The sequence below is a fragment of the Spermophilus citellus genome, assembly GCF_964194105.1.
Source record: "Spermophilus citellus genome assembly, chromosome: 6".
NCBI classification, from domain to species: domain Eukaryota; kingdom Metazoa; phylum Chordata; class Mammalia; order Rodentia; family Sciuridae; genus Spermophilus; species Spermophilus citellus.
In genome coordinates, this window is record NC_138187.1 from 56,530,521 (window position 1) to 56,545,961 (window position 15,441).

Below are 15,441 nucleotides of genomic sequence, written 5' to 3' on the forward strand. Positions count from 1 at the left end.
TTTCACTCTGTTTTTTCCTATATGGATTCATGTAGTTTGAACTCTAAATCAAACAGGGTTTGTGCTGGCTCTTTGAAACTTGACACAATAGAGTAGTTCCAAATTCTCTCTCTATGGTTTGTTTCCTATTGATGTAGCCCTAAGCAGAGACTGGCGCAAATCACTTACATGGAAAGGGGTTGCCAAGCTTCCAAAAAACTACGAGTTTCCTGAAATCTCAACACACATTTTTTCACCCAATCTTGATGACACTTTCAGTTAATGATCAGTACCCCAATCCCACTTGGCTCACCAAATTTCGTTCTTCTAGGTTAAACCGTTCCTTGGCAGTAACAGTTTTAATTTTCAGGTTTCACTCTGTTTTCTCCTATATGGATACATGTAGTTGGAACTCTAAATCAAAGACGGTTTGTCCTAGCTCTTTGAAACTTGACACAATAAAGTAGTTCCAAGTTCTATCTCTATGGTTTGTTTCCTATTGATGTAGCCCTAAGCAGAGACGGGCGCAAATCACTTTCATGGAAAGGGGTTGCCAAGCTTCCAAAAAACTACGAGTTTCTTGAAATCTCAGCACACATTTTTTCACCCAATCTTGATGACACTTTCAGGTAATGATCAGTACCCCAATCCCACTTGGCTCACCAAATTTCGTTCTGCTAGGTTAAACCGTTCGTTGGCAGTAATAGTTTTAATTTTTAGGTTTCACTCTGTTTTCTCCGATATGGATACATGTAGTTGGAACTCTAAATCAAACACGGTTCGTGCTAGCTCTTTGAATCTTGAAACAATAAAGTAGGTCCAAGTTCTATCTCTATGGTTTGTTTCCTATTGATGTAGCCCTAAGCAGAGATGGCGCAAATCACTTTCATGGAAAGGGGTTGCCAACCTTCCAAAAAACTACGAGTTTTTTGAAATCTCAGCACACATTTTTTCACCCAATCTTTATGACACTTTCAGGTAATGATCAGTATCCCAATCCCACTTGGCTCACCAAATTTCGTTCTTCTAGGTTAAACCGTACATTGGCAGTAACAGTTTAAAATTTTAGGTTTCACTCTGTTTTCTCCTATATGGATTCATGTAGTTTGAACTCTAAATCAAACACGGTTTGTGCTGGCTCTTTGAAACTTGACACAATAAAATAGTTCCAAGTTGTATCTCTATGGTTTGTTTCCTATTGATGTAGCCCTAAGCAGAGACTGGCGCAAATCACTTACATGGAAAGGGGTTGCCAAGCTTCCAAAAAACCACGAGTTTCCTGAAATCTCAGCACACATTTTTTCACCCAATCTTGATGACACTTTCAGTTAATGATCAGTACCCCAATCCCACTTGGCTCACCAAATTTTGTTCTTCTAGGTTAAACCGTTCGTTGGCAGTAAGAGTTTTAATTTTTAGGATTCACTCTCTTTTCTCCTATATGGATACATGTAGTTGGAACTCTAAATCAAAGACGGTTTGTGCTAGCTCTTTGAATCTTGACACAATAAAGTAGTTCCAAGTTCTATCTCTATGGTTTGTTTCCTATTGATGTAGCCCTAAGCAGAGACTGGCGCAAATCACTTTCATGGAAAGGGGTTGCCAAGAATCCAAAAAACTACGAGTTTCCAGAAATATCGGCACACATTTTTTCACCCTATCTAGATGACACTTTCAGGTAATGATCAGTATCCCAATCCCAATTGGCTCACCAAATTTCGTTCTTCTAGGTTAAACCGTTGATTGGCAGTAACAGTTTTAAATTTTAGGTTTCACTCTGTTTTTTCCTATATGGATTCATGTTGTTTGAACTCTAAATCAAACACGGTTTGTGCTGGCTCTTTGAAACTTGACACAATAGAGTAGTTCCAAATTCTATCTCTATGGTTTGTTTCCTATTGATGTAGCCCTAAGCAGAGACTGGCGCAAATCACTTACATGGAAAGGGGTTGCCAAGCTTCCAAACAACTACGAGTTTCCTGAAATCTCAGCACATATTTTTTCACCCAATCTTGATGACACTTTCAGTTAATGATCAGTACCCCAATCCCACTTGGCTCACCAAATTTCGTTCTTCTAGGTTAAACCGTTCGTTGGCAGTAACAGTTTCAATTTTCAGGCATCACGCTGTTTTCTCCTATATGGATACATGTAGTTGGAACTCTAAATCAAAGACGGTTTGTCCTAGCTCTTTGAAACTTGACACAATAAAGTAGTTCCAAGTTCTATCTCTATGGTTTGTTTCCTATTGATGTAGCCCTAAACAGAGACGGGCGCAAATCACTTTCATGGAAAGGGGTTGCCAAGCTTCCAAAAAACCACGAGTTTCCTGAAATCTCAGCACACATTTTTTCACCCAATCTTGATGACACTTTCAGTTAATGATCAGTACCCCAATCCCACTTGGCTCACCAAATTTCGTTCTTCTAGGTTAAACCGTTCGTTGGCAGTAACAGTTTTAATTTTTAGGTTTCACTCTGTTTTCTCCGATATGGATACATGTAGTTGGAACTCTAAATCAAACACGGTTTGTGCTAGCTCTTTGAATCTTGACACAATAAAGTAGGTCCAAGTTCTATCTCTATGGTTTGTTTCCTATTGATGTAGCCCTAAGCAGAGATGGCGCAAATCACTTTCATGGAAAGGGGTTGCCAACCTTCCAAAAAACTACGAGTTTCCTGAAATCTCAGCACACATTTTTTCACCCAATCTTGATGACACTTTCAGTTAATGATCAGTACCCCAATCTCACTTGGCTCACCACATTTCGTTTTTCTAGGTTAAACCGTTCGTTGGCAGTAACAGTTTTAATTTTCAGGTTTCACTCTGTTTTCTCCTATATGGATACATGTAGTTGGAACTCTAAATCAAAGACGGTTTGACCTAGCTCTTTGAAACTTGACACAATAAAGTAGTTCCAAGTTCTATCTCTATGGTTTGTTTCCTATTGATGTAGCCCTAAGCAGAGACGGGCGCAAATCACTTTCATGGAAAGGCGTTGCCAAGCTTCCAAAAAACTACGAGTTTCCTGAAATCTCAGCACACATTTTTTCACCCAATCTTGATGACACTTTCAGGTAATGATCAGTACCCCAATCCCACTTGGCTCACCAAATTTTGTTCTGCTAGGTTAAACCGTTCGTTGGCAGTAATAGTTTTAATTTTTAGGTTTCACTCTGTTTTCTCCGATATGGATACATGTAGTTGGAACTCTAAATCAAACACGGTTTGTGCTAGCTCTTTGAATCTTGAAACAATAAAGTAGGTCCAAGTTCTATCTCTATGGTTTGTTTCCTATTGATGTAGCCCTAAGCAGAGATGGCGCAAATCACTTTCATGGAAAGGGGTTGCCAACCTTCCAAAAAACTACGAGTTTTTTGAAATCTCAGCACACACTTTTTCACCCAATCTTTATGACACTTTCAAGTAATGATCAGTATCCCAATCCCACTTGGCTCACCAAATTTCGTTCTTCTAGGTTAAACCGTACATTGTCAGTAAAAGTTTAAAATTTTAGGTTTCACTCTGTTTTCTCCTATATGGATTCATGTAGTTTGAACTCTAAATCAAACACGGTTTGTGCTGGCTCTTTGAAACTTGACACAATAGAGTAGTACCAAATTCTATCTCTATGGTTTGTTTCCTATTGATGTAGCCCTAAGCAGAGACTGGCGCAAATCACTTACATGGAAAGGGGTTGCCAAGCTTCCAAAAAACCACGAGTTTCCTGAAATCTCAGCACACATTTTTTCACCCAATCTTGATGACACTTTCAGTTAATGATCAGTACCCCAATCCCACTTGGCTCACCAAATTTCGTTCTTCTAGGTTAAACCGTTCGTTGGCAGTAACAGTTTTAATTTTTAGGTTTCACTCTGTTTTCTCCGATATGGATACATGTAGTTGGAACTCTAAATCAAACACGGTTTGTGCTAGCTCTTTGAATCTTGACACAATAAAGTAGGTCCAAGTTCTATCTCTATGGTTTGTTTCCTATTGATGTAGCCCTAAGCAGAGATGGCGCAAATCACTTTCATGGAAAGGGGTTGCCAACCTTCCAAAAAACTACGAGTTTCCTGAAATCTCAGCACACATTTTTTCACCCAATCTTGATGACACTTTCAGTTAATGATCAGTACCCCAATCTCACTTGGCTCACCAAATTTCGTTCTTCTAGGTTAAACCGTACATTGTCAGTAACAGTTTAAAATTTTAGGTTTCACTCTGTTTTCTCCTATATGGATTCATGTAGTTTGAACTCTAAATCAAACACGGTTTGTGCTGGCTCTTTGAAACTTGACACAATAGAGTAGTACCAAATTCTATCTCTATGGTTTGTTTCCTATTGATGTAGCCCTAAGCAGAGACTGGCGCAAATCACTTACATGGAAAGGGGTTGCCAAGCTTCCAAAAAACCACGAGTTTCCTGAAATCTCAGCACACATTTTTTCACCCAATCTTGATGACACTTTCAGTTAATGATCAGTACCCCAATCCCACTTGGCTCACCAAATTTCGTTCTTCTAGGTTAAACCGTTCGTTGGCAGTAACAGTTTTAATTTTTAGGTTTCACTCTGTTTTCTCCGATATGGATACATGTAGTTGGAACTCTAAATCAAACACGGTTTGTGCTAGCTCTTTGAATCTTGACACAATAAAGTAGGTCCAAGTTCTATCTCTATGGTTTGTTTCCTATTGATGTAGCCCTAAGCAGAGATGGCGCAAATCACTTTCATGGAAAGGGGTTGCCAAACTTCCAAAAAACTACGAGTTTTTTGAAATCTCAGCACACACTTTTTCACCCAATCTTTATGACACTTTCAAGTAATGATCAGTATCCCAATCCCACTTGGCTCACCAAATTTCGTTCTTCTAGGTTAAACCGTACATTGTCAGTAACAGTTTAAAATTTTAGGTTTCACTCTGTTTTCTCCTATATGGATTCATGTAGTTTGAACTCTAAATCAAACACGGTTTGTGCTGGCTCTTTGAAACTTGACACAATAGAGTAGTACCAAATTCTATCTCTATGGTTTGTTTCCTATTGATGTAGCCCTAAGCAGAGACTGGCGCAAATCACTTACATGGAAAGGGGTTGCCAAGCTTCCAAAAAACCACGAGTTTCCTGAAATCTCAGCACACATTTTTTCACCCAATCTTGATGACACTTTCAGTTAATGATCAGTACCCCAATCCCACTTGGCTCACCAAATTTCGTTCTTCTAGGTTAAACCGTTCGTTGGCAGTAACAGTTTTAATTTTTAGGTTTCACTCTGTTTTCTCCGATATGGATACATGTAGTTGGAACTCTAAATCAAACACGGTTTGTGCTAGCTCTTTGAATCTTGACACAATAAAGTAGGTCCAAGTTCTATCTCTATGGTTTGTTTCCTATTGATGTAGCCCTAAGCAGAGATGGCGCAAATCACTTTCATGGAAAGGGGTTGCCAACCTTCCAAAAAACTACGAGTTTCCTGAAATCTCAGCACACATTTTTTCACCCAATCTTGATGACACTTTCAGTTAATGATCAGTACCCCAATCTCACTTGGCTCACCACATTTCGTTTTTCTAGGTTAAACCGTTCGTTGGCAGTAACAGTTTTAATTTTCAGGTTTCACTCTGTTTTCTCCTATATGGATACATGTAGTTGGAACTCTAAATCAAAGACGGTTTGACCTAGCTCTTTGAAACTTGACACAATAAAGTAGTTCCAAGTTCTATCTCTATGGTTTGTTTCCTATTGATGTAGCCCTAAGCAGAGACGGGCGCAAATCACTTTCATGGAAAGGCGTTGCCAAGCTTCCAAAAAACTACGAGTTTCCTGAAATCTCAGCACACATTTTTTCACCCAATCTTGATGACACTTTCAGGTAATGATCAGTACCCCAATCCCACTTGGCTCACCAAATTTTGTTCTGCTAGGTTAAACCGTTCGTTGGCAGTAATAGTTTTAATTTTTAGGTTTCACTCTGTTTTCTCCGATATGGATACATGTAGTTGGAACTCTAAATCAAACACGGTTTGTGCTAGCTCTTTGAATCTTGAAACAATAAAGTAGGTCCAAGTTCTATCTCTATGGTTTGTTTCCTATTGATGTAGCCCTAAGCAGAGATGGCGCAAATCACTTTCATGGAAAGGGGTTGCCAACCTTCCAAAAAACTACGAGTTTTTTGAAATCTCAGCACACACTTTTTCACCCAATCTTTATGACACTTTCAAGTAATGATCAGTATCCCAATCCCACTTGGCTCACCAAATTTCGTTCTTCTAGGTTAAACCGTACATTGTCAGTAAAAGTTTAAAATTTTAGGTTTCACTCTGTTTTCTCCTATATGGATTCATGTAGTTTGAACTCTAAATCAAACACGGTTTGTGCTGGCTCTTTGAAACTTGACACAATAGAGTAGTACCAAATTCTATCTCTATGGTTTGTTTCCTATTGATGTAGCCCTAAGCAGAGACTGGCGCAAATCACTTACATGGAAAGGGGTTGCCAAGCTTCCAAAAAACCACGAGTTTCCTGAAATCTCAGCACACATTTTTTCACCCAATCTTGATGACACTTTCAGTTAATGATCAGTACCCCAATCCCACTTGGCTCACCAAATTTCGTTCTTCTAGGTTAAACCGTTCGTTGGCAGTAACAGTTTTAATTTTTAGGTTTCACTCTGTTTTCTCCGATATGGATACATGTAGTTGGAACTCTAAATCAAACACGGTTTGTGCTAGCTCTTTGAATCTTGACACAATAAAGTAGGTCCAAGTTCTATCTCTATGGTTTGTTTCCTATTGATGTAGCCCTAAGCAGAGATGGCGCAAATCACTTTCATGGAAAGGGGTTGCCAACCTTCCAAAAAACTACGAGTTTCCTGAAATCTCAGCACACATTTTTTCACCCAATCTTGATGACACTTTCAGTTAATGATCAGTACCCCAATCTCACTTGGCTCACCAAATTTCGTTCTTCTAGGTTAAACCGTTCGTTTGCAGTAACAGTTTTAATTTTCAGGTTTCACTCTGTTTTCTCCTATATGGATACATGTATTTGGAACTCTAAATCAATGACGGTTTGTGCTAGCTCTTTGAATCTTGACACAATAAAGTAGTTCCAAGTTCTATCTCTATGGTTTGTTTCCTATTGATGTAGCCCTAAGCAGAGACAGGCGCAGACCACTTTCATGGAAAGGGGTTGCCAAGCTTCCAAAAAACCACGAGTTTCCTGGAATCTCAGCACACATTTTTTCACCCAATCTTGATGACACTTTCAGGTAATGATCACTACCCCAATCCCACTTGGCTAACCAAATTTTGTTCTTCTAGGTTAAACCGTTCGTTGGCAGTAACAGTTTTAATTTTTAGTTTTCACTCTATTTTCTCCTATATGGATACATGTAGTTGGAACTCTAAATCAAACACGGTTTGTGCTAGCTCTTTGAAACTTGACACAATAAAGTAGTTCCAAGTTCTAACTCTATGGTTTGTTTCCTATTGATGTAGCCCTAAGCAGAGACTGGCGCAAATCACTTTCATGGAAAGGGGTTGCCAAGAATCCAAAAAAATACGAGTTTCCAGAAATCTCGGCACACATTTTTTCACCCTATCTTGATGACACTTTCAGGTAATGATCAGTATCCCAATCCCACTTGGCTCACCAAATTTCGTTCTTCTAGGTTAAACCGTTCATTGGCAGTAACAGTTTTAAATTTTAAGTTTCACTCTGTTTTTTCCTATATGGATTCATGTAGTTTGAACTCTAAATCAAACAGGGTTTGTGCTGGCTCTTTGAAACTTGACACAATAGAGTAGTTCCAAATTCTCTCTCTATGGTTTGTTTCCTATTGATGTAGCCCTAAGCAGAGACTGGCGCAAATCACTTACATGGAAAGGGGTTGCCAAGCTTCCAAAAAACTACGAGTTTCCTGAAATCTCAACACACATTTTTTCACCCAATCTTGATGACACTTTCAGTTAATGATCAGTACCCCAATCCCACTTGGCTCACCAAATTTCGTTCTTCTAGGTTAAACCGTTCCTTGGCAGTAACAGTTTTAATTTTCAGGTTTCACTCTGTTTTCTCCTATATGGATACATGTAGTTGGAACTCTAAATCAAAGACGGTTTGTCCTAGCTCTTTGAAACTTGACACAATAAAGTAGTTCCAAGTTCTATCTCTATGGTTTGTTTCCTATTGATGTAGCCCTAAGCAGAGACGGGCGCAAATCACTTTCATGGAAAGGGGTTGCCAAGCTTCCAAAAAACTACGAGTTTCTTGAAATCTCAGCACACATTTTTTCACCCAATCTTGATGACACTTTCAGGTAATGATCAGTACCCCAATCCCACTTGGCTCACCAAATTTCGTTCTGCTAGGTTAAACCGTTCGTTGGCAGTAATAGTTTTAATTTTTAGGTTTCACTCTGTTTTCTCCGATATGGATACATGTAGTTGGAACTCTAAATCAAACACGGTTCGTGCTAGCTCTTTGAATCTTGAAACAATAAAGTAGGTCCAAGTTCTATCTCTATGGTTTGTTTCCTATTGATGTAGCCCTAAGCAGAGATGGCGCAAATCACTTTCATGGAAAGGGGTTGCCAACCTTCCAAAAAACTACGAGTTTTTTGAAATCTCAGCACACATTTTTTCACCCAATCTTTATGACACTTTCAGGTAATGATCAGTATCCCAATCCCACTTGGCTCACCAAATTTCGTTCTTCTAGGTTAAACCGTACATTGGCAGTAACAGTTTAAAATTTTAGGTTTCACTCTGTTTTCTCCTATATGGATTCATGTAGTTTGAACTCTAAATCAAACACGGTTTGTGCTGGCTCTTTGAAACTTGACACAATAAAATAGTTCCAAGTTGTATCTCTATGGTTTGTTTCCTATTGATGTAGCCCTAAGCAGAGACTGGCGCAAATCACTTACATGGAAAGGGGTTGCCAAGCTTCCAAAAAACCACGAGTTTCCTGAAATCTCAGCACACATTTTTTCACCCAATCTTGATGACACTTTCAGTTAATGATCAGTACCCCAATCCCACTTGGCTCACCAAATTTTGTTCTTCTAGGTTAAACCGTTCGTTGGCAGTAAGAGTTTTAATTTTTAGGATTCACTCTCTTTTCTCCTATATGGATACATGTAGTTGGAACTCTAAATCAAAGACGGTTTGTGCTAGCTCTTTGAATCTTGACACAATAAAGTAGTTCCAAGTTCTATCTCTATGGTTTGTTTCCTATTGATGTAGCCCTAAGCAGAGACTGGCGCAAATCACTTTCATGGAAAGGGGTTGCCAAGAATCCAAAAAACTACGAGTTTCCAGAAATATCGGCACACATTTTTTCACCCTATCTAGATGACACTTTCAGGTAATGATCAGTATCCCAATCCCAATTGGCTCACCAAATTTCGTTCTTCTAGGTTAAACCGTTGATTGGCAGTAACAGTTTTAAATTTTAGGTTTCACTCTGTTTTTTCCTATATGGATTCATGTTGTTTGAACTCTAAATCAAACACGGTTTGTGCTGGCTCTTTGAAACTTGACACAATAGAGTAGTACCAAATTCTATCTCTATGGTTTGTTTCCTATTGATGTAGCCCTAAGCAGAGACTGGCGCAAATCACTTACATGGAAAGGGGTTGCCAAGCTTCCAAACAACTACGAGTTTCCTGAAATCTCAGCACATATTTTTTCACCCAATCTTGATGACACTTTCAGTTAATGATCAGTACCCCAATCCCACTTGGCTCACCAAATTTCGTTCTTCTAGGTTAAACCGTTCGTTGGCAGTAACAGTTTCAATTTTCAGGCATCACGCTGTTTTCTCCTATATGGATACATGTAGTTGGAACTCTAAATCAAAGACGGTTTGTCCTAGCTCTTTGAAACTTGACACAATAAAGTAGTTCCAAGTTCTATCTCTATGGTTTGTTTCCTATTGATGTAGCCCTAAACAGAGACGGGCGCAAATCACTTTCATGGAAAGGGGTTGCCAAGCTTCCAAAAAACTAAGAGTTTCCTGAAATCTCAGCACACATTTTTTCACCCAATCTTGATGACACTTTCAGGTAATGATCAGTACCCCAATCCCACTTGGCTCACCAAATTTCGTTCTTCTAGGTTAAACCGTTCGTTGGCAGTAAGAGTTTTAATTTTTAGGATTCACTCTCTTTTCTCCTATATGGATACATGTAGTTGGAACTCTAAATCAAAGACGGTTTGTGCTAGCTCTTTGAATCTTGACACAATAAAGTAGTTCCAAGTTCTATCTCTATGGTTTGTATCCTATTGATGTAGCCCTAAGCAGAGATGTCGCAAATCACTTTCATGGGAAGGGGTTGCCATCCTTCCAAAAAACTACGAGTTTCCTGAAATCTCAGCACACATTTTTTCACCCAATCTTTATGACACTTTCAGGTAATGATCAGTATCCCAATCCCACTTGGCTCACCAAATTTCGTTCTTCTAGGTTAAACCGTTCGTTGGCAGTAACAGTTTTAATTTTTAGGTTTCACTGTGTTTTCTCCGATATGGATTCATGTAGTTGGAACTCTAAATCAAACACGGTTTGTGCTGGCTCTTTGAAACTTGACACAATAGAGTAGTTCCAAATTCTCTCTCTATGGTTTGTTTCCTATTGATGTAGCCCTAAGCAGAGACGGGCGCAAATCACTTTCATGGAAAGGGGTTGCCAAGCTTCCAAAAAACTACGAGTTTCCTGAAATCTCAGCACACATTTTTTCACCCAATCTTTATGACACTTTCAGGTAATGATCAGTACCCCAATCCCACTTGGCTCACCGAATTTCGTTCTGCTAGGTTAAACCGTTCGTTGGCAGTAACAGTTTTAATTTTTAGGTTTCACTCTGTTTTCTCCTATATGGATACATGTAGTTGGAACTCTAAATCAAACACGGTTTGTGCTAGCTCTTTGAATCTTGACACTATAAAGTAGGTCCAAGTTCTATCTCTATGGTTTGTATCCTATTGATGTAGCCCTAAGCAGAGATGTCGCAAATCACTTTCATGGGAAGGGGTTGCCATCCTTCCAAAAAACTACGAGTTTCCTGAAATCTCAGCACACATTTTTTCACCCAATCTTTATGACACTTTCAGGTAATGATCAGTATCCCAATCCCACTTGGCTCACCAAATTTCGTTCTTCTAGGTTAAACCGTTCGTTGGCAGTAACAGTTTTAATTTTTAGGTTTCACTGTGTTTTCTCCGATATGGATACATGTAGTTGGAACTCTAAATCAAACACGGTTTGTGCTAGCTCTTTGAATCTTGACACAATAAAGTTGGTCCAAGTTTTATCTCTATGGTTTGTTTCCTATTGATGTAGCCCTAAGCAGAGATGGCGCAAATCACTTTCATGGAAAGGGGTTGCCAAGCTTCCAAAAAACTACGAGTTTCCTGAAATCTCAGCACACATTTTTTCACCCAATCTTGATGACACTTTCAGGTAATGATCAGTACCCCAATCCAACTTGGCTCACCAAATTTCGTTCTTCTAGTTTAAACCGTTCGTTGGCAGTAAGGGTTTTAATTTTTAGGTTTCACTCTGTTTTCTCCTATATGGATACATGTAGTTGGAACTCTAAATCAAAGACGGTTTGTGCTAGCTCTTTGAATCTTGACACAATAAAGTAGTTCCAAGTTCTATCTCTATGGTTTGTTTCCTATTGATGTAGCCCTAAGCAGAGACTGGCGCAAATCACTTTCATGGAAAGGGGTTGCCAAGCTTCCAAAAAACCACGAGTTTCCTGAAATCTCCGCACACATTTTTTCACCCAATCTTGATGACACTTTCAGGTAATGATCACTACCCCAATCCCACTTGGCTAACCAAATTTCGTTCTTCTAGGTTAAACCGTTCGTTGGCAGTAACAGTTTTAATTTTTAGATTTCACTCTATTTTCTCCTATATGGATACATGTAGTTGGAACTCTAAATCAAACACGGCTTGTGCTAGCTCTTTGAAACTTGACACAATAAAGTAGTTCCAAGTTCTAACTCTATGGTTTGTTTCCTATTGATGTAGCGCTAAGCAGAGACTGGCGCAAATCACTTTCATGGAAAGGGGTTTCCAAGAATCCAAAAAACTACGAGTTTCCAGAAATCTAGGCACACATTTTTTCACCCTATCTTGATGACACTTTCAGGTAATGATCAGTATCACAATCCCACTTGGCTCACCACATTTCGTTCTTCTAGGTTAAACCGTTCGTTGGCAGTAACAGTTTTAATTTTCAGGTTTCACTCTGTTTTCTCCTATATGGATACATGTAGTTGGAACTCTAAATCAAAGACGGTTTGACCTAGCTCTTTGAAACTTGACACAATAAAGTAGTTCCAAGTTCTATCTCTATGGTTTGTTTCCTATTGATGTAGCCCTAAGCAGAGACGGGCGCAAATCACTTTCATGGAAAGGGGTTGCCAAGCTTCCAAAAAACTACGAGTTTCCTGAAATCTCAGCACACATTTTTTCACCCAATCTTGATGACACTTTCAGGTAATGTTCAGTACCCCAATCCCACTTGGCTCACCAAATTTCGTTCTTCTAGGTTAAACCGTTCGTTGGCAGTAACAGTTTTAATTTTTAGGTTTCACTCTGTTTTCTCCGATATGGATACATGTAGTTGGAACTCTAAATCAAACACGGTTTGTGCTAGCTCTTTGAATCTTGACACAATAAAGTAGGTCCAAGTTCTATCTCTATGGTTTGTTTCCTATTGATGTAGCCCTAAGCAGAGATGGCGCAAATCACTTTCATGGAAAGGGGTTGCCAAACTTCCAAAAAACTACGAGTTTTCTGAAATCTCAGCACACATTTTTTCACACAATCTTGATGACACTTTCAGTTAATGATCAGTACCCCAATCTCACTTGGCTCACCAAATTTCGTTCTTCTAGGTTAAACTGTTCGTTGGCAGTAACAGTTTTAATTTTCAGGTTTCACTCTGTTTTCTCCTATATGGATACATGTAGTTGGAACTCTAAATCAATGACGGTTTGTGCTAGCTCTTTGAATCTTGACACAATAAAGTAGTTCCAAGTTCTATCTCTATGGTTTGTTTCCTATTGATGTAGCCCTAAGCAGAAACTGGCGCAAATCACTTTCATGGAAAGGGGTTGCCAAGAATCCAAAAAAATACGAGTTTCCAGAAATCTCGGCACACATTTTTTCACCCTATCTTGATGACACTTTCAGGTAATGATCAGTATCCCAATCCCACTTGGCTCACCAAATTTCGTTCTTCTAGGTTAAACCGTTCATTGGCAGTAACAGTTTTAAATTTTAAGTTTCACTCTGTTTTTTCCTATATGGATTCATGTAGTTTGAACTCTAAATCAAACAGGGTTTGTGCTGGCTCTTTGAAACTTGACACAATAGAGTAGTTCCAAATTCTCTCTCTATGGTTTGTTTCCTATTGATGTAGCCCTAAGCAGAGACTGGCGCAAATCACTTACATGGAAAGGGGTTGCCAAGCTTCCAAAAAACTACGAGTTTCCTGAAATCTCAACACACATTTTTTCACCCAATCTTGATGACACTTTCAGTTAATGATCAGTACCCCAATCCCACTTGGCTCACCAAATTTCGTTCTTCTAGGTTAAACCGTTCCTTGGCAGTAACAGTTTTAATTTTCAGGTTTCACTCTGTTTTCTCCTATATGGATACATGTAGTTGGAACTCTAAATCAAAGACGGTTTGTCCTAGCTCTTTGAAACTTGACACAATAAAGTAGTTCCAAGTTCTATCTCTATGGTTTGTTTCCTATTGATGTAGCCCTAAGCAGAGATGGGCGCAAATCACTTTCATGGAAAGGGGTTGCCAAGCTTCCAAAAAACTACGAGTTTCTTGAAATCTCAGCACACATTTTTTCACCCAATCTTGATGACACTTTCGGGTAATGATCAGTACCCCAATCCCACTTGGCTCACCAAATTTCGTTCTGCTAGGTTAAACCGTTCGTTGGCAGTAATAGTTTTAATTTTTAGGTTTCACTCTGTTTTCTCCGATATGGATACATGTAGTTGGAACTCTAAATCAAACACGGTTCGTGCTAGCTCTTTGAATCTTGAAACAATAAAGTAGGTCCAAGTTCTATCTCTATGGTTTGTTTCCTATTGATGTAGCCCTAAGCAGAGATGGCGCAAATCACTTTCATGGAAAGGGGTTGCCAACCTTCCAAAAAACTACGAGTTTTTTGAAATCTCAGCACACATTTTTTCACCCAATCTTTATGACACTTTCAGGTAATGATCAGTATCCCAATCCCACTTGGCTCACCAAATTTCGTTCTTCTAGGTTAAACCGTACATTGGCAGTAACAGTTTAAAATTTTAGGTTTCACTCTGTTTTCTCCTATATGGATTCATGTAGTTTGAACTCTAAATCAAACACGGTTTGTGCTGGCTCTTTGAAACTTGACACAATAAAATAGTTCCAAGTTGTATCTCTATGGTTTGTTTCCTATTGATGTAGCCCTAAGCAGAGACTGGCGCAAATCACTTACATGGAAAGGGGTTGCCAAGCTTCCAAAAAACCACGAGTTTCCTGAAATCTCAGCACACATTTTTTCACCCAATCTTGATGACACTTTCAGTTAATGATCAGTACCCCAATCCCACTTGGCTCACCAAATTTTGTTCTTCTAGGTTAAACCGTTCGTTGGCAGTAAGAGTTTTAATTTTTAGGATTCACTCTCTTTTCTCCTATATGGATACATGTAGTTGGAACTCTAAATCAAAGACGGTTTGTGCTAGCTCTTTGAATCTTGACACAATAAAGTAGTTCCAAGTTCTATCTCTATGGTTTGTTTCCTATTGATGTAGCCCTAAGCAGAGACTGGCGCAAATCACTTTCATGGAAAGGGGTTGCCAAGAATCCAAAAAACTACGAGTTTCCAGAAATATCGGCACACATTTTTTCACCCTATCTAGATGACACTTTCAGGTAATGATCAGTATCCCAATCCCAATTGGCTCACCAAATTTCGTTCTTCTAGGTTAAACCGTTGATTGGCAGTAACAGTTTTAAATTTTAGGTTTCACTCTGTTTTTTCCTATATGGATTCATGTTGTTTGAACTCTAAATCAAACACGGTTTGTGCTGGCTCTTTGAAACTTGACACAATAGAGTAGTTCCAAATTCTATCTCTATGGTTTGTTTCCTATTGATGTAGCCCTAAGCAGAGACTGGCGCAAATCACTTACATGGAAAGGGGTTGCCAAGCTTCCAAACAACTACGAGTTTCCTGAAATCTCAGCACACATTTTTTCACCCAATCTTGATGACACTTTCAGTTAATGATCAGTACCCCAATCCCACTTGGCTCACCAAATTTCGTTCTTCTAGGTTAAACCGTTCGTTGGCAGTAACAGTTTCAATTTTCAGGCATCACGCTGTTTTCTCCTATATGGATACATGTAGTTGGAACTCTAAATCAAAGA